The sequence below is a fragment of the Mya arenaria genome, chromosome 8 (genome assembly GCF_026914265.1).
Source record: "Mya arenaria isolate MELC-2E11 chromosome 8, ASM2691426v1".
Taxonomy (NCBI): Eukaryota; Metazoa; Mollusca; class Bivalvia; order Myida; family Myidae; genus Mya; species Mya arenaria.
In genome coordinates this window covers 3,390,997-3,414,633 of record NC_069129.1, presented here as the reverse complement: position 1 = coordinate 3,414,633, position 23,637 = coordinate 3,390,997, and the positions used below count along the sequence as shown (strand labels likewise).

At 36.7% G+C, this 23,637-nt stretch overlaps 1 pseudogene; it reads left to right on the top strand.

Moving 5' to 3' along the window:
• Nucleotides 1–10,287: 10,287 nt before the first annotated feature.
• Nucleotides 10,288–23,403, top strand: LOC128243010 (sodium- and chloride-dependent glycine transporter 2-like; annotated as a pseudogene).
• The last annotated feature ends 234 nt before the right edge of the window (nt 23,404–23,637 follow it).

Below are 23,637 nucleotides of genomic sequence, written 5' to 3'. Positions count from 1 at the left end.
ATTTACAGTATCTATTTTTAAGCAATAAAAAAACCTAGCCCATTCCGTCCAAAGTGTTTTAAGTGAAATTGAATGATATTGAACTATCGGAGCGTACGTAGACATACTCCGATATACCCGTGCATACAAATCCATTATAGATCACAGAAAAAAAGGGGAAGTGCTTAAATTTCAAAATCAGGATTAAAAATTGAAGAATATTGAGACGTTACACTTGCACTGTTTTACTGGTAACATTTCTTGTGATTTGCTCTGAATGATGGCATTCAGATTACTTGAAAATGTTTCTTTATTCTTCAAACATTTCCTACCAGTTGGGTAACACCCTCTAGTTCCTACCACGTATAACATTTGGAGACCAAGCTGTTAAAACAATTTAAATGTTGTCAGCTTGATCAAGTATTCGGGCGTACAATTCAAAATGATTTAGGTACGCCTCTGCAATGTAACTTTTCATTATTTATAAATACTTAGTACAATGAATAATCGCTGCCCATCTCCTCTATAGGTTGTTTTTAGTTAGTTTATTGTATAGCCCTTTACCAAAATTGTTTAAATAATGTTCCTGGGTTCAAAGCTGGCCACGCATTGGGGTGTTAGGTGTTCTATATACTAGTTAGTTCAATCTTTTAAAATCGTCCCTGAAACCTCAAAGCCCAGACCCTTGATATTTGGTTTGAAGCCTCATGTAGTGGTTAGTAACGACCTACATCAATAGCAACTATTGACTTTCTTAGCAACCAATGACTGCCTTAGCCACCAATGACTTGCTAATCAACCACTTACAAAAGCGGCCAATGGATTCCTTAGCAACAAGTTTTTTTGCTTAGCAGCCAGTGACCACCTTTGCAACCAATGCATTTCTTTTCAGCAACTAACTTCCTCAGCAACAAAAGATTTCCTCAGTAACCACTTACTTCTATAGCAGGCAATGACTTCCTTAACAACCACTGACATTTTTGGCAACGAGTGACATCTTTACCAGCCACATTTTCTCTTCGCAACTACATACAGCCATAGATACACGTGCCCACCTTAACAACCAATGACTTTCTTAACAACCAAATCTTTCCTTGGTAACCATTCACTTCCAAAGCACCGGTTTACGTACTTAGCAAACAACGACTTCCTAAGCAACCTTTCACTTTCTTAACAACCAATAACTTTCTTTGGAACTTATGACATCCTTTACTTATAACTGAATCTTTAGTGACATCTTTAGCAAGACCAATGACTACCTTATCAACTGATATTTTTCTTAGAAACCCATGACTACACAAACGACCAATTACTTTCAAAGTAACTTTCTTAGTAGCCAATGATCACCTTAGCATTCAATGATTCCCTAAGCAAGCAGTTACTTACTAAGCAACCAATGGCTGCCATGACAGCTAATGACTTTTTAGTAACCCATTTCTATCCTCCCAACTAGCGTCATCTATAGAAAAATAATGTTTACCTTAGCAACCGAATCCTTCATTTATAAGCGAACACTTACTCCCTTATTGGCCATTGACGTCTTTAGCAACCATTGACCACTTTAAATATTGTCAGCTTACACTAGTATCCCTGGGAACAATTAGCTGACTATAATTGTCTTAACTCTCTGGCAATATTATTAATCATCACATTATCAGTAGCCATTAATTTCCATAGCAATCACTGACTAGTTTGGCACTTTAATAAGACGAGCATTTTAGGGCTATTTTGGCCCTCTTGTTTATTTTTGAAACGTTAAGTACTAACATGCGGACATAGTACAATGCAATGCACTTATAAAGCACGCTAGTTATTGAACTTTTTCTTTAATAGCTTGGTACAAAAGAGTTACGTAATCACCCACAGCCCTCGTAATTAAAGCGACTAATTGCAATGATATGGATTGGCGGAGTACTAATTAGTACCTGTAACGGATGCAATTCAATAAATATCCCTCATATATTTCATATCAAGCAGATGACTTAAAGTTAACAACATAAGATTTGTGTTTAATTTTGAGTTCGCATTTAACTGTTTTAAACATTAAACAACGTTAGAGTTCTCTGAGTTAAGCATTTACAGAAAGCTTCATGTAATTGCCAGACCATGATAAAATATAATAAAATAGTCAAACAAGTGAATCTATTGCTCTACTATGCTTCCTCAGGATGGTGAGCAAACTAGCGAGGCAAATAATGTGGACTATGCCCCTGCCGTATTGGAACAACCCCAGAACCTGGGAGATAGGGAGGAATGCTCCTGGGTCGAGGATTATGCCCGGGGTGTGTGGGGGAGGAAATCTCTATCTGTACCATTTAAAGGAATAGTCTCTACCTGTACCAGTTTGTAAATTGGTATTCACATATACCAGCTAGTAGACTGGTATCTTCATGTACCAGCTAGTAGACATGTATTTACTTGTAAAGGCTAGTAGGAGCTAGTAGACTAGTACCTACCTGTACCAGCTAGTAGACGTGTATCTACCTGTAAAAGCTATTAGGAGCAAGTAGACTGGTATCTACCTGTATCAGCTAGTAGACGCGTATCTACCTGTATTAGCTAGTATATTGTTTTCTACGTGTACACGCTTGTAGACGAATATATCATAGTATATTTATGTACAAGCTAAACAACTGTTTTCTACCTATACCGGCTAGTGGAATGGTCTCTACCTGTACCAGCTAGTTGAATGATATATACATATATCAGCTAGTTGACTGATATATACCTGTACCTTCATGTACCAGTAAACTTGTTTCTACATGTACCAGCTAGAAGACTTGTATATACCTGTTCCAGCTACTTGACTGGTGTCTATATGTACCAGCTAGTAGCTGTGTCTACCTGGTCCAGCTTGTAAGCTGTTCCCTACATTTACCAGCTAGTAGACTGGTGTGTACCTGTACCTGCTAGTGTCTATATGTACCAGATAGTAGACTGGTCTCTAGCTGTATCAACTAGTAGACTAAAACCCACCTATATAAGCTAGTAGACTGGTATCTACCTCTACCAGCTAGTAGACTGACATCTTCTTGAACCAGCTAGTAGTAAGTTGGCCTAGTAATTAATTGGTACATGCACCAGGTAGTAAACTGTTAGTTTGCTACGTTCTTTGATCTTAAATGTTTCATACCGGTCCATTGATTTGTCGAAGGCTGGTATTATCCTGTACCAGTAGTAGTAGTAGAATGGTATTCTGTGTCCTTATCAGCTCATTCCTGGAGTGCTTACTTAAAGCCTGGGACTCTACGTCAATATGTGCTTCTGAGAATTAATTTCTATTTTTGTATTTTATTTGTCAGTAAAGGATATAGTGTTTCAGTTTACCCAGTAATCCGCCATTTTCAATTTTGGACAAAGTTCATATGATAATCTAGATTCTGCCAGAAAAGACTGTTTTTAGTGCGTTGAACATATGGCAATTAGCAGCATCTGTGTACAGTACGTCATAATTACAATATTGATATTACAATGTTGATATTAAAGTGAATAGGGGAAATCGGCTGAAATTTATTATGCAATTGTGTCATGCATAACTGTTGTTCAACTGAATATTTGATTTATTGGGCTATACTTAATGTTTTAAACCCTTTAAGAGTTTGTTCCACGTGCATACATTAAAATATATATCATTCGTTTATTATCTAAGATCAGTTTAAGTGGACTATACACCCTTTCAATTAATCGCTAAATTGACACATAAGAGTTGCACCCCTTACCGGAAACGACGTAGTTTGATGATAAAAACTTCCCGATATGGCGATTTCTGCTTTGATTATCGCTGTACATTACAGGAAATCAATTATATGCTCAGTATATCTTGTCGAATTTGGTAAGTGTGTTACTTTTATGTTGCTAGTATATAATTCTAACAATGAACCACGTCTCCAAATAAAATCAATACTGTATTTTATCAGAAATCCCGTCATCGAAGTGGGTTGTGGATTTCGGATAGTTTCTCGATTATTTCTTTTCCATTTGGATTTTAACGAAATAAATTGAATAATTTTGAGTGAAGCGGGTTTTGATTTTGGAGAAATATGTTTAAACACATTTGTTATATGTACCAAACAGTGCCATTCACTACCTTAAGCAATGTTATATTTTACAGCCATGATGCTAGCCTGTAATACATAGCAACGCAGAACCACAGCGCTGCAGGGTGGAATATGACAAAAATTATTGTCACACTGAATAATTACATAATGCACCGTGATGTTACCCAGATTTTGCATTAGATCTAGAACCATGACAGATGCATGTATACGAGAAAATGCACTTGCTCAAATCAGCTATAAACCGGCGAATAAATCACTTGTATAGAATATTAATTTTAATGAATAGCTGGTTAAAAAAGAAATAATTGAATCAGGTTTTAATTCAATATTTGAACAAGAGAAACAAGCCAATTAAGTTGTGAACGATATATAAAGGAATAGAAACTAAACTGATATGCAGAACATAAATTATACTTAAAATACTATATAAGCCTTAATATAGATGGAAGAAGTCGCAAAACTTATTAAGTATGACGGTAGCTTCTACTTAAGAAAATATTACACATTATTGGAATTTAAATGACAATGAAAACATGAAAAATATTAAAGAAGATGCATTGTTTTAAAAAGGATTATGGATGAGATAAAAAGTGTTGCTCCATCTGATTGTTAAGTGCTGAATATAGAAGTATGTATGCTGCCGGCGAAGATTTATATATAAAAGCGGGATTAACTAAAATGTGCTGCGATGGTACAAACAGAAGCGCTTTTTCAAAAAATGATAGAACAAGATGGAGATTTGAATATAATTAACTTATGAAGTAAACTATTTATTAAATATATCCTTTAGGCGAAAATGTATTCTCTTGATCTAAGAATATATGGAATGTCAATATCGCCACCACCTACATCAGTAAATACGGCTTAGCAATGAAAACGTGATAGTTGAAACATTGAATTATTTAAATAACGGAGTTTTAAATAGAATGACTGATTGGATTTCAGAGGGATCTGGTTTGGTATTAAAAAGTGTTGATTAACACGCCATAACCATTCGTATATATTAAAGCTCAGGCTGACTTTAGAAAAAAGACGGGCACTATTGATAATAATAAGTTATATTGCGGTTTTATAGATTTTAGTAAAGCTGGGAAATCAGCTCTGGCTTGACTTTGGGAGTTTCTTCAAATACCGCTAAGAAAGGATGGTGTCCCGAAGTGCGCGTTTGCATGTACACTCGTATTGTAAGATAGTTGCCTTTTGCTCTTAACAATGCGGCCACCACGTTTCAGTTTACAATTCAGCTTCCCATCCAAGGGTTCCAATAGGAAACGTGTCTCGTCTATATGGACGAAATTGTCGTGTTTAGGTCCAATCTCTAACATCATTTATGTAGGCTAGAAAAGGTTTTCTCTCGTATTGTAAGATAGCTGGTCTAAAGCTTAAGCTATAATGTTGCAATCTGCTTTAAACCAAGGATCTCTTCCTTGGCCACATCGTAAGCACAGACGGGGTACGCCGTGACGATCAAATATCACAAAAATCATTGAACTGCTGATACCACAAAATTAGAAGCATGTCAAACAGTTCTCCGCAGGTTTGTTAAGGATGTCGCGATGCTGCCAAGGCCCTTGATTGACCAAACGAAAAATGATTATCCGTTTAGCTTGACATCGGTTTGCGAAGATGCTTTAAGCGCGCTAAAACAAGCGCTTCTAGTCCATAAGTTATGGGGTCACCCATGAATAATGCAGGGATTATTACCTAGACACCTGCATCGGTGTAGGGATCGGTGCTGTGCTTTCGCAGGTGGTGTCAGACCTCGAGCGTGTCATCGCGTACGCTAGTCGTGCTACCAACAAAGCGGAAAACAACTACTGTATCACAGAGCTAGAAAAGTTTGCTGTTGTTTATTTCCTACAGTGGAGGATGGTTTGATGGAACCTCTTTAGTGTGGACTGTGTTCAAAGTGCCTCTGACGGTCAGAGGTAATGTCGCTAAGAAGTCGACTTGGTTATGAACTCCCAAATGACATTCAAAAGGAAGGTACCATGCATACTCCTTCTGAAAACCAGACCGTTGTGGCCGTAATAGCAACAAATCATTCTGATGACCAAGAACCGAGTATCTCAAAGGTATTGGACGAATCAACATAGAAACATTAAGGGTCATGCTTTGCTTTGGGCGGCCGTCAAATAATAGATAACCGCAAAGCAACTAGAGGACAGCCAAAACAAACCATATTGGGGGCCAAACTTGAGGGGAGGATACACCCACAAAGTGAAATGCTTAATGCAGGCCCAGAATCCCGCCACTTTGAGCTGATATGGGATTACATAAACACACACTTGGGTACACTTTACAGAGGACGGTGATGGCCAGATGCAGCTGGTGGTGCCGCACTCGATCCGGACGGAAGTGGTCAGCCCAGCGGATAGGGCTGTGACAGCCGGAAACATGGGTATGAAAATGGACCAAGCATCGAAGATGCAAAGTTACTATTGGTTTTAAATAGCGATGTGGCTATGCATGTCATATGCTGTTACATTCGTGAGTCCGACAAAAAGCTCCACGTGCTCCTTTTGGCCATATTGACGTTGGAGCCACAATGGACGTCCTCGTGTAAAAGCCAATTGGAAAGGTTAAGCAGGTCTCTTTTTAAAATAATAAGGTGTTACCTTGCCGAAGATCAATATGAGTGGGACTTGCACATCTGCGTGCTCGTAAAAGCTTACTGCTCAACTCTACTCGAAGCAACAAGGCTTTCACCAGACTTGATCATGATTGGCAGAGAAACAGGTTTCCAACGTCAGGTCATGCTTGGTCATATATTGCCCGACGAAACTGCAGATAACTCTATAGTCACTTCGTTCTCGAGACACAAGCAAGGTTGCGACGTGCACAAGTAATGAGAAAATTATCTCAAAGCAAATAGATATACGATGTTCGGTTGTCATTTAAACAATATAATGCTGGAGACATCGATTGATTTTTACATGAGAGTAGGCAGGTAGGTGTAACCACCAAATATGACGTTCCCATTCCTATCGGGGGAAAACGGTCGTGCGTCAATTTCACAATTGAATTGGATCGCGAGGGTACTAATAAGGTGACCCACTATTATAAAGCGGAAGCCGTACTTGGGACACCATGCGCCGAAATGGGTTAAGTCAACCGCCGCAAAGGCCAAGCTTGATCGAAACTCGGTACAATAGAACCACGAAACTGGCTACTCTTACCAAACGCGACCGCTAAGTCACAACCTTTAATCTAGATGTCTTACAGACATGTTAATGACCTCGTCTTGAAATAACACGTGCCAGAGGACATAGTTCCGTTCTTTCTTCTGCACATTATATAAGTTTCGGAGCGAGGACAGTAAAATTGTTCTGTGTCATATGGAATTTATATCGCCGTCACTTGAGTTCCCATGTCGGAAAAAACATTGACTATTCCAGGGCAATAGTTTAGTGACCAAACGCCTGCTTTGTAGGGGACGTGGCCCCGATTGACCTTGACGACGACGGTGTATTTGCAGACCAGGAAGAGGCATCTCTACCAAGCTGGCTCGAAGAAGGGCAGCCAAAACGTAAGCGTCCTCCAAAGTACCGAGCGTGCACACAACGTCTCGAGCAACAAATCAACCTTGTGTATGGAGCTCTTCAGTCGTGCCATCATTAACACTTGGTCATCACAGTGGCTATCGGAACAATTTAGAGTCGCCTGTAAGAAACATTCTTGTTGTCACTACATATTCGCCAATGCCATTCATCCAGCCCGAGCCCCAACTCCAAACAACACCACGTATAATTTGACCTCGTTCAACGTATGTATTCTTACAAGTACCACCTACATGTTCAGCCGTTGTGGAAACGACCTTCCAAGGACTGACTTCATCCATTGCTCAGCTATCATTAATCACAGAGGAAGACAACAAAAACAATTTTGACGTACGTTACACAACTCTCGGGGATGGCCCCAACTTTAAATAACTCACGTCAAGCCACCCCTCAGCCAACGACACCAAATGCAGTTACAACGATTTCTACATTCCTGCTTGATAAAACAATTGACATACACCTGTCGGAAGGAACCCAGCAACAACCAGCCCTATCAACCGTTAACATAACTTCTAGCGGCGTTCAGTCCGATTTAAGCTTAACGGAAGAAGGGTACCTGGCTGAGCAAGATCTAGTAGTTTTGGCCCTGAAGGAAGGGTTCAATCTTCTGAGAAGCTGAATGGATGAGAGTACAAAGGCCTGTGTAGCCATCGCAAAGAACTCTGCCTTGAAGCTAGATGAGATAAGGTGTGTAGAACGACGCTTGTTTCCATCGACAGGAGTTTAACTGATTGGAGAGAGCGTAATTGTTGCGACGCCTCTTGTAGAAACGTGATGAAAAAAAAACGGAATGAGGTGCAGGAAAATCTTAACCCTTGATAATTAACTTACTTTCATTCAGGATGCCATGCCTTTTCACGGTTACAGCCTGGGACCGCATATCCGGGACAGGAAAATGGAATACGTTATTCTGAGATGAACCTTATAGACTTGAAATACTTCTTAAAGTGTTATTTTTTCGACTACAACTGAAAATATTGTCATGGTATGACAGACGTTATATAAGCGAAACAAAAGATTCTTTAATTGTTGTATTAACAGTTATATGTTGTTGTGTTATTTAAAGTGTTTCAAAGTTGTGGATCAGTTTAACGGCAGCAGGAGCTAAGCGTCTCTGTTTAATGAACTCCAGCCTTTCCATGTGTAATATTCTGAAATTTGAACTATCGACAAAATAGGTACCTATTACATCTGTTGTGATATGTCCGTAAGCTTGTGTGTTTCCAACAGGTGAGAGCAATATTTATTGATAAAATTCGCCTTTTTAAAAATAGCCGAACTGACTGTAAATTTAATCAATCTATGTTATGTATATGCATGATTGAAGTTATTTTACCTGATCTCAGAATTGTCAGCTCTAGTTCATCCATAAAGTATTGATTTTGTCAGATAATCAACACCACTTTCATATCTTGATTTGCATTAATATTTAAGTCAGTTTGTACATTATATTGTTTTATAGTAGTAAACTCCATTATATTAAAATTATATATATTTATTTTTCCATTCATCTTGGGTTTTATTCATTTGGGTCGACCGAGGTCACATAGTTCTGAGATTAGTCCACCTTAATATAAATATTTATAAGGATTCCAGCTAAAGCACTCTGTCCAGGGTAGGTTTTCGAACATATTTCTAATCAACGGCATCTTAATTTACGCATAAAACCTATAATATAAATGTTTATACATTTTATATCACCGTAGTACTGAAAATTAATTCCTGTATATCCATGAGTATTTGACTTTTAAACAAAACGTATTTCAGCAACATTATAAGAAAGATAACTTTGTGTAATACATTTCGCCGGAAGTGACTCGTCGTTTATTCTATAACCATAGTGTACCTTGATTTCCGGAAAGCGAGCGAAAAAAACCGTTGTTTAAACAAATGCTTAGCTTCTCATATTTCGTTTGTCATTGTTGTTGTATTAAACATCAAACAAACATTAGATTTGCATCAATATACAATAAGGTGTTTTCAGTCTCATGTTTACATTTTATATGAAAAGTAATATGGTTAAAACGGCATAGAACAAATAACTGAAACGGTCACTCAGGTAAATCAAGTGAAGTGGTCCTTTTTAAAATGGGAAGCAGCTACCAAGTTCAATTGCCGTACGGGAATGCAAAAATACTTGTATCCAGTTCTAACAAACTATTCCCCCAAAAGTTGCCGTTCACCTGTCAAAGGCACTGGCTTAAAGTTATGGATCACACATTCTTTTGTGTTATTGAAGGAATGAGTTTGTCTGGCATTCAATAATGTGTGAGTGGCTTGATGTGCAGCATGGATTTTGACCAAGGTCTGTTGATCATCCCTTTTGGTTTTTGGGTCAATAGGTCAAAAGTCAATATCAAGGTGACATACAGTAGAAAACAAAAAAATATAGAAATATAAAAACGTGCTTTAGTTTCTGATCAATTACCTGAACGACTTGGTGCGCAATCTTCAAAATTGGTTTGTTCCAATGTTTTTGACAGTAGTTGACACCTATTGACTTTTGATTTAATAGGTGATAGGTCAAGTCAAGGTGACATATACTATAGTGCTTTTATTTCCGATTGATATCTTGTTGTACAAGCTTCAAACTTTGTGTCCAGATTGTCTTCTTCAGAAAATGAACCCTTTTGATTTAGGGTTGACCAGGTCCAAGTTCAAGGTAATGGTGACCTTTAAAATGATAAAATATGGGTGCTCCTAACAGGAATTCTAGTTCCAATACTACCAAATTTATTGTACTTCTCTCCAACCAAGGTATCGGATACATGATGGTGATGTTGTCGTTCATCTACTGCTGGAACTTCATCATGGTGCTCGTCTGGCCCCTCGTGTATCTTGTCAACTCGTTCCAACCCCAGCTTCCTTGGGGTGCATGCGGCAAAGCGTGGAATAGAGATAGGTGTATCAAGGGGCTCAATTCCCTTGTCAACTGTTCGGAGGTGAACGCTGTGTGTAACACCAGCAAGGCTGTGTACACGACCGATGACATTGCGAGAACCGCTAGCAAAGAGTTTTGGCAGTAAGTCACAACGCACAAATATGACAGGGAAACTGATACTAGTATGTCACAAACTACAAACTACATAGAATGTTCAAAGACGTTAAGTTTGTTTACACTCTTTGGTTTCATTTTAATCCATACTGATAGATGCAATGAAGATGATTAAGAAACAGACATGTGGCTAGATTAAATAGATAAACAATCCTGAATGATATGAAGACGATTGTTTTATTTCAGTTACTATGTCTTACACCGTTCCGATGGCCTGGAAGATTTGGGCACCATCCAGTGGCACCTTGCAATAGCGCTGGTTGTGGCATGGCTCATTATCTTTCTCTGCCTCATGAAGGGCATTAAAAGTGTGGGCAAGGTCGTCTACGTCACAGCAATATTGCCATATGTGGTTCTCACTGGTATGTGATTGGATTGTGAGATGAATATAAACAAGTCGCCTGTGTAGTTTGCCAGACATATAGAGAGCATGAGTCATGTCGTTCGGCTTGTTGTCACACGCGTCATGGTTTAATATTCTCTATCTAAGTTAGGCATACATTTTAACCAGACTAAGTTTTATTGTTTATTGGCACAACATATTATCTGAGGTTGATCAACCACCGGCCTGGCAGGACTATTAACTAATGAGTGATGGTCATTGAATTGTCCAAATTTGTACACTCACTTTGTCCGCTTTCTAACTTTTCAGTTCAAATCCGATCTTTACCAAACTTAGTTTGATTTAAAGCGGCATTACATCTCAACAGATTGACAGACAAATTGCATTATAAACGTTGAAGTAAGGCCCTTGTGATATGGCTTAATTAGATCAAGTTCACTTTGTCAGGTCGCTAACTTTAGCATTTCTTACGCAAACCTTATGTAAGTGTGGCCACACTGCTAGTTTGCATCAAATTTCAACACAGATCCACAGTAAAAATCTCAACAATCTTTTAGGTGTTTCAGCCCTTCAATTGTCAATATTTTACCAATTTCACCGATTTGTTGTCTTCCCTTTTATCAAATCTTCACCAAACATGATAGCAATGTTTATATGCAATTATATTTTACTCAAGTTTGATATCCTGCTAGATTGCAACACCATTTACTTTCTAGTTTTTGGCCTTGAATCATTTTCAAATTTGATCATCTTTACATAAATTACATTATTCCATTGAACTTTCTTTGTTAAGTGCAATGGTGTTACATATTTCTTAAGTTAGATCAGAAGTACCCATAATTTTTGTTTAATCATTATTCAACTCTAAAAAGTGAGCTATCCAAGCAGGCGACATATTTAGTTCAATGAATGATTGTGTATTTTAATTACCTCCTACCCAAATGAGTGGTCAACATTCGTCAAGAGTTGCTAGGCATCATTGATAGAAAGGTAAATAGAACACTGAAATAGTCCCCCTTCGAAAGTGACCCTTATATGTGCATGTCTCGCTCGTTATACACCTAAGGAGATATATCTCGATGATATATAGGAGATTCATTCGTCATGTCACGTCGTTCCACGTCGCGTCACATCCCTCCCGTCTTATGTAGTTCGTGAAGATTTCCACCTACACACAATAAACTTCAAAAGGAAAGTCTGTCGTAATTTCCATTTATTTTATATTTCACTCCTTGAATTCTCATCTCAACATTTTACCATTTCTCTTTTAGGGGTTTTCTAGGTTTTTTCATCATGACTGTGATAGCTCTAGTTGTAATTCGTACATAAAGCGTAAAGACAGAGAAATAACATTATATGTGATATACAAGATTGAAAAAAAGAGAAAATATGAATATATATGCTAACCTGAGAACACACTTTAGCAAGTTAAAAATTCATTTTGTAAACTCAAATTTAATGATGAAAACTTTAATGTATTTATTTCTGTTTCCAGCCCTTCTCATCAAGGGGTCGACCTAACCAGGGGCTAAGGATGGGATTATTTACTACCTCAAACCTGACTTCAGCACTTTACTCGACTTAAAAGTAAAGATGAAAATCTTTGATAATGTATTTTCATTCATGCACAAACTGTACATAGTGGTTACTTCCCTCTGCTGTACAGTGATCACTGCCGTCTCAGTGTTACGCTGTTTTTACTGTAATATTACAGGTACTGCCCTGGCGATTGTAAAATACCCGAAGGCGATAACCAAGCTACCCCTTCTTGTAATGTTAAGTTAACTGTATTATAACAGATTCTGTCCTCACTGTAATATTATATGTCCTGGCCAGGCGAGGGTAATAAATGCAAAGGCGATAAACAAGCTGCCCCTGCCACAACTCTTGGCCGTTTTTCTCTTTGTTAATTTATGTTCACTGATATATATATTACATGTCTTAGCCTGGCGTTGGCAATATACCTTGGACGATAATATTAAGATCCTATCCTGGCGTTGGTAATATAAGATTAGGCGATAGTACGATAGTATTTAAGGTCTTGTGAAGATAATGTAGCATTTGGCGATTATATAACAGGTCCTGGCCTAGGGTCCATAATATACCCGGAGGTAATCACCAAGCTGCCCGTGCCACAACTCTGGGCCGTCCTGTTCTTTGTTATGCTTCTATCCCTGAGTATTGACTGTCTGGTATGGATTCCTACATTTCAGAATTTTAAGACATTGTTTTCCAATTTATAAAAGCAGGTGTTCTGATCTTTGTGATGATTTTTAATTCTTGAATGTTTTTGTATTGGGTTAATTGGTGTATAGTTAAGGTAAGTATCAGAATTAACTGATTATAGTCTGTATGTAATTAATAAGTATTTTGTAGATATCCGAGTTTCGAAATTAAATTCTGCTTCTGAAGACTATTCATAAAATATGCTTTTACTAGAATGTTCTTGAAAAAATAATAAACAAATTATTTCACTATGATTGTGCATGACAAATAACAGGTTTTTCGAAGACATACACAGTCACCTTAGCATGTCAAGTATTTAACTATGCGCAGAATACTATCAAAAGTAAACAATGGATATGAGACGCAATGACAGCGATTTGGTCGTTATAATTACCACGAATCGGTCTTTATCCATTCTATCAACTACTAACCTCGAGGGCCTCTTTCATATTTTATACGGCCAGACATAAATTAATCATGTAAAATGCGAATAAAATGCTTGTTCCAATAATAAAATATCATTAACATACCAGATCCAGATCAGAGCTCTTTTCTTACTTATTATTGAAAAATATGGCAGAAAAGTCTCTATTCTTCTGAAGAATGTTTACATATGAAAGGCTTGGATTTAAACAATCATGTTTAGATAAATATCAGTTGCTGTTAGGTGTGTTAATAAAAGTGAATATAAAATTAATTTATTTAAACAAAGTTTAGAAGAAAAGCGTTACTAAAATGTGAATCAGTCTGTTAATGGAATTTGACAAAAAACTAATTTTAAATTAGCATGCATATACTTCAGTTTGGAGTGTTTGAGACGCTATCTAGTGGTTTAATGGACACATTCCCGAGACTGAGAAAACGCAAGGTGCTTGTGACCGCGTGTCTGTGTGTCGTTCTTATGCTTCTGGACCTTCCATATACAACAGGTGTAAGTAGCTGGCAGTGGGTGGTGTTTTACCTTGGAACAGATATTATTGATTAGAGACGGTTTTGTTATCATGTGATTTTCAACTGTTTTAAGTGACCATTGGTGTCACTTATACAGTACGGGCCTAAAGGATACAAGTGAATTTGTTAACCATGAAGCAATATCAATAATTTACATCACTATTTTTTTCGAAGTTGAGGCGAAACACATATGCACCTTTGGCACCTTGTGTTGTAATACAATATTTCTTTACCAGCTAGTAGACCGGTATTTACCTGTACCAACAAGTAGACCGGTATTTAGCTGTACAAGCTAGTAGACTGGTTGTTACCTGTACCAGGAAATATATTAGTATATATCTGTACCGGCTAGAAGATTAATAGCTATATGTATCAGGTAGTAGACTAGTATGTAGCATGACCAGCTTGTAGACTGGTATATATGTGTACCAGCTAGTGGACTGTTGTGTTTCTTATATAAGCAAGTAGACTGGTGTCTTTCTGTCCTAGCTAGTAGACTGTTATTTAAATGTACTAAATAGAAGACTGATATTTACATGTATTAGGTAGTAGAAGTAATTTACATGTAGGCGCTAGAAGACTTATATTTACATGTACTAGCTAGTAGACCGGTGTTTCCCTGTACTACCTATTAGAGTGATATTTATATGTACTAGCTAGTCGACTGATATGTACATCTACTACCTGATATGTACAAGTACTACATAGAATATTGATATTTAGATGTACTAGTCAGTAGACTGATATTTACATGTACAAGCCAGTCAACTGATATTTACATGTACTAACTAGTCGACTGATATGTACATGTACTATCTAGTAGTCTGATATTTACATGAACTAACTAGTAGACGGATATTTACATGTACTAGCTAATGGACTTATATTTACATGTACAAGCCAGTCAACTGATATTATCATGTACTAGCTAGTAGACTGATTTTTACATGTACTAGCTAGTCGACTGATATGTACATCTACTACCTAGGAGACTGATATTTACATGTACTACATAGAATATTGATATTTAGATGTACTAGTCAGTAGACTGATATTTACATATACAAGCCAGTCGACTGATATTTACATGTACTAGCTAGAAGACTGATATGTACATGTACTAGCTATTAGACTGATATTTACAGGTACTAGCAAGTAGACTGATATTTACATGTACTAGCTAGTAGACGGATATTTACATGCACTAGCAGTAGACTAATATTTACATTTATTAGCTAGTAGACTAATATTGACATGTATCAGCTAGTAGACTGATATTTACATGTATTAGCTAATAGACTGATATTTACATGTACTAGCTAGTCGAATGATATATATATGTACTAGCTTGTAGACTGATATTTGCATGAATTAGCTAGTAGACTGATATTTATATGTACTAGCTAGTCGACTTATATTTACATGTATTAGCTAGTAGACTGATATTTACATATATTAGCTAGTAGACTGATATTTATATGTACTAGCTAGAAGACTGACATTTACATGTACTAGCTAGTAGACTGATATTTACATGTACCAGCTAGTAGACTGATATGTACATGTACTAGCTAGTAGACTGATATTTACATATACTAGCTAGTAGACTGATATATACATGTACTAGCTAGTAGACTGATATTTACATGTATAAGCTTGTAGACTGATATGTACATGTACCAACTAGTAGACTGATATTTACATATACTACTAGTAGATTGATATGTACATGTACTAGCTAGTCGACTGATATTTACATGTACTAGCTAGTAGACTGATATTTACATGTACTAGCTAGTAGACTGATATGTACATGTACTAGCTAGTAGACTGATATTTACATGAACTAGCTCGTAGACTGTTATTTCCATGTCCTAGCTAGTAGACTGACATTTACATGTACCAGCTAGTCGACTTATATTTACATGTACTAGCTAGTAGACTGATATTTACATGTACTAGCTAGTAGACTGATATGTACATGTACTAGCTAGTAGACTGATATTTACATGTACTAGCTTGTAGACTGTTATTTCCATGTACTAGCTAGTAGACTGACATTTACATGTACCAGCTAGTCGACTTATATTTACATGTACTAGCTAGTAGACTGATATTTACATATACTAGCTAGTAAACTGATATTTACATGTACTAGCTAGTAGACTGATATTTACATGTACTAGCTTGTAGACTTATATTTACATGTACTAGCTAGTAGACTGACATTTACATGTACCAGCAAGTCGACTTATATTTACATGTACTAGCTTGTAGACTGATATTTACATATACTAGCTAGTAAACTGATATTTACATGTACTAGCTAGTAGACTGATATTTACATGCACTAGCTAGTAGACTGATATTTACATGTATTAGCTAGTAGACTGATATTTACATGTATCAGCTAGTAGACTGATATTTACATGTATTAGCTAATAGACTGATATTTACATGTACTAGCTAGTCGAATAATATATATATGTACTAGCTAGTAGACTGATATTTGCACGAATTAGCTAGTAGACTGATATTTATATGTACTAGCTAGTCGACTTATATTTACATGTATTAGCTAGTAGACTGATATTTACATGTATTAGCTAGTAGACTGATATTTATATGTACTAGCTAGAAGACTGACATTTACATGTACTAGCTAGTAGACTGATATTTACATGTACCAGCTATGAGACTGATATGTACATGTACTAGCTAGTAGACTGATATTTACATGTACTAGCTAGTAGACTGATATATACATGTACTAGCTAGTAGACTGATATTTACATGTATAAGCTTGTAGACTGATATGTACATGTACCAACTAGTAGACTGATATTTACATATACTAGCTAATAGATTGATATGTACATGTACTAGCTAGTCGACTGATATTTACATGTACTAGCTAGTAGACTGATATTTACATGTACTAGCTAGTAGACTGATATGTACATGTACTAGCTAGTAGACTGATTTTTACATGTACTAGCTTGTAGACTGTTATTTCCATGTCCTAGCTAGTAGACTGACATTTACATGTTCCAGCTAGTCGACTTATATTTACATGTACTAGCTAGTAGACTGATATTTACATGTATTAGCTAGTAGACTGATATGTACATGTACTAGCTAGTAGACTGATATTTACATGTACTAGCTTGTAGACTGTTATTTCCATGTACTAGCTAGTAGACTGACATTTACATGTACCAGCTAGTCGACTTATATTTACATGTACTAGCTAGTAGACTGATATTTACATATACTAGCTAGTAAACTGATATTTACATGTACTAGCTAGTAGACTGATATTTACATGTACTAGCTTGTAGACTGTTATTTCCATGTACTAGCTAGTAGACTGACATTTACATGTACCAGCTAGTCGACTTATATTTACATGTACTAGCTTGTAGACTGATATTTACATAAACTAGCTAGTAAACTGACATTTACATGTACTAGCTAGTCGACTTATATTTACATGTACTAGCTAGTAGACTGATATTTACATGTACTAGCTTGTAGACTGTTATTTACATGTACTAGCTAGTCGACTTATATTTACATGTACTAGCTAGTAGACTGATATTTACATGTACTAGCTAGTAGACTGATATGTACATGTACTAGCTAGTAGACTGATATTTACATGTACTAGCTTGTAGACTGTTATTTCCATGAACTAGCTAGTAGACTGACATTTACATGTACCAGCTAGTCGACTTATATTTACATGTACTAGCTAGTAGACTGATATTTACATATACTAGCTAGTAAACTGATATTTACATGTACTAGCTAGTAGACTGATATTTACATGTACTAGCTTGTAGACTGTTATTTCCATGTACTAGCTAGTAGACTGACATTTACATGTACCAGCTAGTCGACTTATTTTTACATGTACTAGCTTGTAGACTGATATTTACATATACTAGCTAGTAAACTGACATTTACATGTACTAGCTAGTCGACTTATATTTACATGTACTAGCTAGTAGACTGATATTTACATGTACTAGCTTGTAGACTGTTATTTACATGTACTAGCTAGTCGACTTATATTTACATGTACTAGCTAGTCGACTTATATTTACATGTACTAGCTAGTAGACTGATATTTACATATACTAGCTAGTAGACTGATATGTACATGTACTAGCTAGTAGACTGATATTTACATGTACTAGCTTGTAGACTGACATTTACATGTACCAGCTAGTCGACTTATATTTACATGTACTAGCTAGAAGACCGACATTTACATGTACCAGCTAGTCGACTTATATTTACATGTACTAGCTAGTCGACTTATATTTACATGTACTAGCTAGTAGACTGATATTTATATATACTAGCTAGTAGACTGATATGTACATGTACTAGCTAGTAGACTGATATTTACATGTACTAGCTAGTAGACTGACATTTACATGTACCAGCTAATCGACTTATATTTACATGTACTAGCTAGTAGACTGATATTTACATGTACTTGCTAGTCGACTTATATTTACATGTACTAGCTAGTAGACTGATATTTACATGTACTAGCTAGTAGACTGATATTTACATGTACTTGCTAGTCGACTTATATTTACATGTACTAGCTAGTAGACTGATATTTTCATGTACTAGCAATTAGACTTTTAGTCTGCTGCTTTCTATGATCTTAAATGTTCCTATGTGATGTAGGTTTATTTTCGTTTCGGGCTGGTGTCTACCCGTACTAGCTAATAGACCGCGTAAGACTCTGCCGTATGTGATCTTAAATGCCCCTATTCATTATTGGTCAATTTTGTTCCAGGCTGGTATCTACCTGTTCCAGCTAGTAGACTGGTATTTTGCTGCTTTCTGTGTCCTTATTATCTCATTCCTAGAGTGCTTCTTAATAGCCTGGGTCTATGGTAAGTCATAATGTGCTTCTGAGAAATCATTTATGGTCATGGCGGCACAATATTTTATTTTGCTGTAGAAATGGTTATTTGCAGCAGATGTGTACAGTACTTCATGTTAACAATATCAATTTCATAATGGACAGGATAACAATCTTTGTTCTTTGCTCAAACTGATGCATCGTTTAATTGCATAATTGTTGAACAACACAAAGGTTTGATGGATGTAAGAGGAACTTACGCTTTAAAACATTAAGTTAAGGCAGATTAAGCTATCAAACCTTTGTGTTGTTCAACAATTATGCAATTAAACAGCGGACTATAGTACAGGCTTGCTCTTTTTCATTCATTCGTCTTTTTACACTCATCTGTTCCCTCAGCAGTTTCAACAGCGGGATTGTGTTGCTCCACTTCCCAGGTCCATAGGTCCAAGGTTAAGGCCACAAACTGACGAATTTAAGCAAAATCTTCTAATATTGATAATAGTAAAACTAGTATTGATCTCAGTAGCCTGTGCAGTGCCTTTAAAAATGGAGATTCAGATTTGTTTTTTTCCACGATCTTCAAAAAGCTTTTGCGATGAGAGGTTTTGAAGCATTGCACGTATCACGTGACAGAACAGCAACACTGCGAGGCTCAAATTGAAAGGTATTTGGGTGTGCTGCCACCTATATCTATGTCACTCGGCAACAGGCACATATCTTACTCTGATTTGGAACGGTCCACAACAGGCATGACTGCTAAGGCTGGACCGAAACGGTCCAAGACAGGCACAATAACTAATGCCGAGCCGTAACGCTCTACAACAGGCATCACCGTTAATGCCGAACCAGATTGATCAACAACAGGTACGACTGTTGATGCCGAAACGTAACGCTCCACAACAGGCACGACTGTTGATGCCGAAACGTAACGCTCCACAACAGGCACGACTGTTGATGCCGAAACGTAACGCTCCACAACAGGCACGACTGTTGATGCCGAAACGTAACGCTCCACAACAGGTACGACTGTTGATGCCGAAACGTAACGCTCCACAACAGGTACGACTGTTGATGCCGAAACGTAACGCTCCACAACAGGTACGACTGTTGATGCCGAAACGTAACGCTCCACAACAGGCACGACTGTTGATGCCGAAACGTAACGCTCCACAACAGGCACGACTGTTAAGTATGAACCGTAGCGGTACACAACATGCACGACTGCTAATGCTGAAAAAGAAAAAAATACTTTTGAAACCTGTTGAAGTAGTTGATTCAATATTGAGTTGACTGTTCTAGTTCTGGTGGTATAGCATAAGCTTATTATATTGAAAAATGGCATCGTGAGCATGCTGCATTTTATGATTGACATGGTTGTTTTTTTCTGTTAATAATTTTGAGATCAGTATTGTTGTAAAGGAAACAAATAATTGTGTAAAACTTTCTGTACCTTTCACATGTTGCATCTTTCAGGGGCAAATCGATTCTGTAACGATATCAATTTGATGATCGGTCGAAAACCGCCAAGGTTCATTCGATGTTATGCTTTTGGTTTGTATAATTGTTGAAATTGCGCATTGCCCTGCATGATAAATGTTATAAGTCTTGAACCTGTTATTTTCAAATAATGAGTGTAAATATTATAGCAATGATTGTCTTAAACTTGCTGTTCATTTGAGTATTAAAATATTTAGTTATATCAAACAAGTTGTAATCATTCGAATTTTACTAAAAGTACACTTAAAGAATGTTTTGTTACTTACTCGATCATACATTTGTACACACAGACGATATTCCTGATCATGTGTTACCAATATGAGCCGCCAGCATACGACAATTACGAATACCCAATGTTTGCCAAGGTTTGCGGGAACATTATTGTTATGGTGTCAGTCATTCCACTACCTATGGTCATGGTTTACCAGATATGGAAGACACCCAGGTCACTGTATCAAGTAAGAGTGAAGTTTTCCAAGCCACATTCTCACGTGTTATTGCTCCAACAGGAAGAAGGCTTATAGAGAAGAAGCTTGTTTTTTGTGTGAAAAACTACAGAAACAAGCTCGGTAGCCAAAAGTTTAAACATAAACCCAGTTAAATGTCACAGGGTAAACGCCAAAGACAAAGAACATACAAAAACAAAAACAAATAAGAAACATGGAACAACAGCAAAAATTCCCACAAACAACACACATCTTATAAATTATGTTGAAATACGTACAATAGAATTGATTTTCGGCTAAGTAGGATCAAAATTGCCGTTACCAAAGATATAATAACTTAATGTCTGATTAAAACACTTAAAAAGGCATACATTCTAGCACTTATGTGTAAATGATTTATATAGATATAATTAACCAGGTTTCAAACGAGAAATTGGAATTAAAATGGCATTGAGTGAGCAGTCGTTGAGTTTGCGTCAAACTTGTGGGGTCAAGTTTACTTTTACTAAAAATAGAAACTGGTTTCCACTTATTAGCTTTAGTTAGGAGTAAATGTGTAAAGAGTGAACTTATTGTGTCAAAAACTCACATGAAGATGTAAAAAGAGAATAATTTGAGGTTTGCGGGGTCAAGGTCACTGATAATTAAAATAGAAAACATATTCGGCCGGCTAACTTAATTTACGAGTGACGTACAGTGATAAAAGTTGGTTTGTGATATGTAAATGTGGAGATGTACTTGGTGTTTGAAGGTCAAGATTACTCTTACTCAAAATAAAAACGATTTCCGCTCAGTACTTTTAGTAAGGTGTAATATTAAGTGATAACACTTTCAATACAGCAAGCTCTTGTAGAGTTGTTCTTTAAGACTGCATTGTGCGTCATGTGGCAAGGTCACTGTAAGTAAAAATATTCATTTTACGCTGAATATCTTTAGCATGTAGTGATCTATAGTTATGAAACGTATATGTATGTAGCAAGCTCACATGGAAATTAACCTTGGGATTGCATTTGGAGTTTGATGGTAAAGGTCACTAATACTTAAATTGAAAAAATCAATAACCGCTCAATAACTTCATTTCAGAGTTAAAGTGATGAAAGTTGTAATGTAGCAGGTTAATGTGGAGACTGTTAATAAAAAGTACTAACCCAATTACTTAAATTATGAGTTATACGTAGATATGAAGCTTATTATGTAGCAAGGTTCCATGGAGGGTACCGTTGGATTGCATTTGGGTTTGTTGCGTCACCCTCACTGTCCAATCAATGTCCGATCAATTACTTTATTTGGTAGGCCTCATAGTGAAGAAAGATGTCATGTAGCATGTTAAAGTGAGGACATAATTGGGCATTTTGGTCAAGGTCAATGTAACTAAAATAGAAAGTGATTTTCTCTCAATAACTTTAGTCAGGAGTGACGTATAGTGATTAAACTCGGTGTGTAGCGAGCTCTTATGAAGATGTGCTTTGAGATCGCATCTGGGTTTTATGGGTTCCAGGTCACTGTTATCTGAACGAAGAAAAACTTTCAAGTTGATAAGGTGTGACCAATAATGATGAAACTTGGTATGCAGTAAGCCTACAGAGGCGTACCATTGGATTGCATTTGAAGTATATAGGACCAAGGTTCCTGTATTGACAACACTGAAACAGTTTCCGCCCAGTAACTACAGTTACGAGTGATATATTTTGATGCAACTTGATAATTGGCAGATAACGTATATTGGGATTGCAAGATCACTGATACCAAAATTAGAAAAATAAGTAAAGACACGAATGGCGTATTCCAGTGGAACTTGGCATGTAGTAAGCACATGTGGGAACTTAGCATGTGCTTGCATTTGAGGGCTGAGGTGTCACGGTCAGGTTTCAGCTCATTGACGTTAGTAAGGAATGACACATTATGAAGAAATAAGGAATGTATATACGCACGCTGATGTAGAGATTTTTTCTAAGGTGTTCATTAAGGGAATCGAGTTCAAGGCTGCTTATGCTGAAAATAGATTATTGATTATTTAACAGTTATAACAACTGATTCTTTTAATACAATAGTCTTGTAATTGGAGACACAAAGTTTATATTTGTAAATATATATGATTGCTGATCATTTAAATCTTGTTATATATGTTAAATGGACGCTTCAAAATTCAATTTTGTTTTTCAATTTAGGACAAAACATGGATATTCAACCAATTTAAAGATATGAGGATTAACTGCTCTTTTAACTCCAAATATTTTCTTCCAGCGTCTTGTGTATCTACTGAAACCGTCGCCAGACTGGGGTCCCCATATTTCGAGGCTTAAGGCAGGATACCTGGAGATGGAAAACAAAGCCCCAGGCCGAGGGGTCCTCGATACCGTCCGAAATAACCTGCTAGGACCAACAGATTATAGCTAGTGTCGAATCATATATGATATTCCACTAAGTTGTTTTTTACTGGTACAATAATCAGAATATAATCTCTATGGGTTGTTTTTATTTAGAATCATGTGTTAACCTTTAACATAAAGCTCTGTGGTGTTAAGTACAATACATACCTTAAAGCCATACAAATATTAAACGCGAATGTAAGTTTTCACGATCTTTGCATGCCGCTGGCAGATGTTGATCTCATGCTTCATATATAAGTAA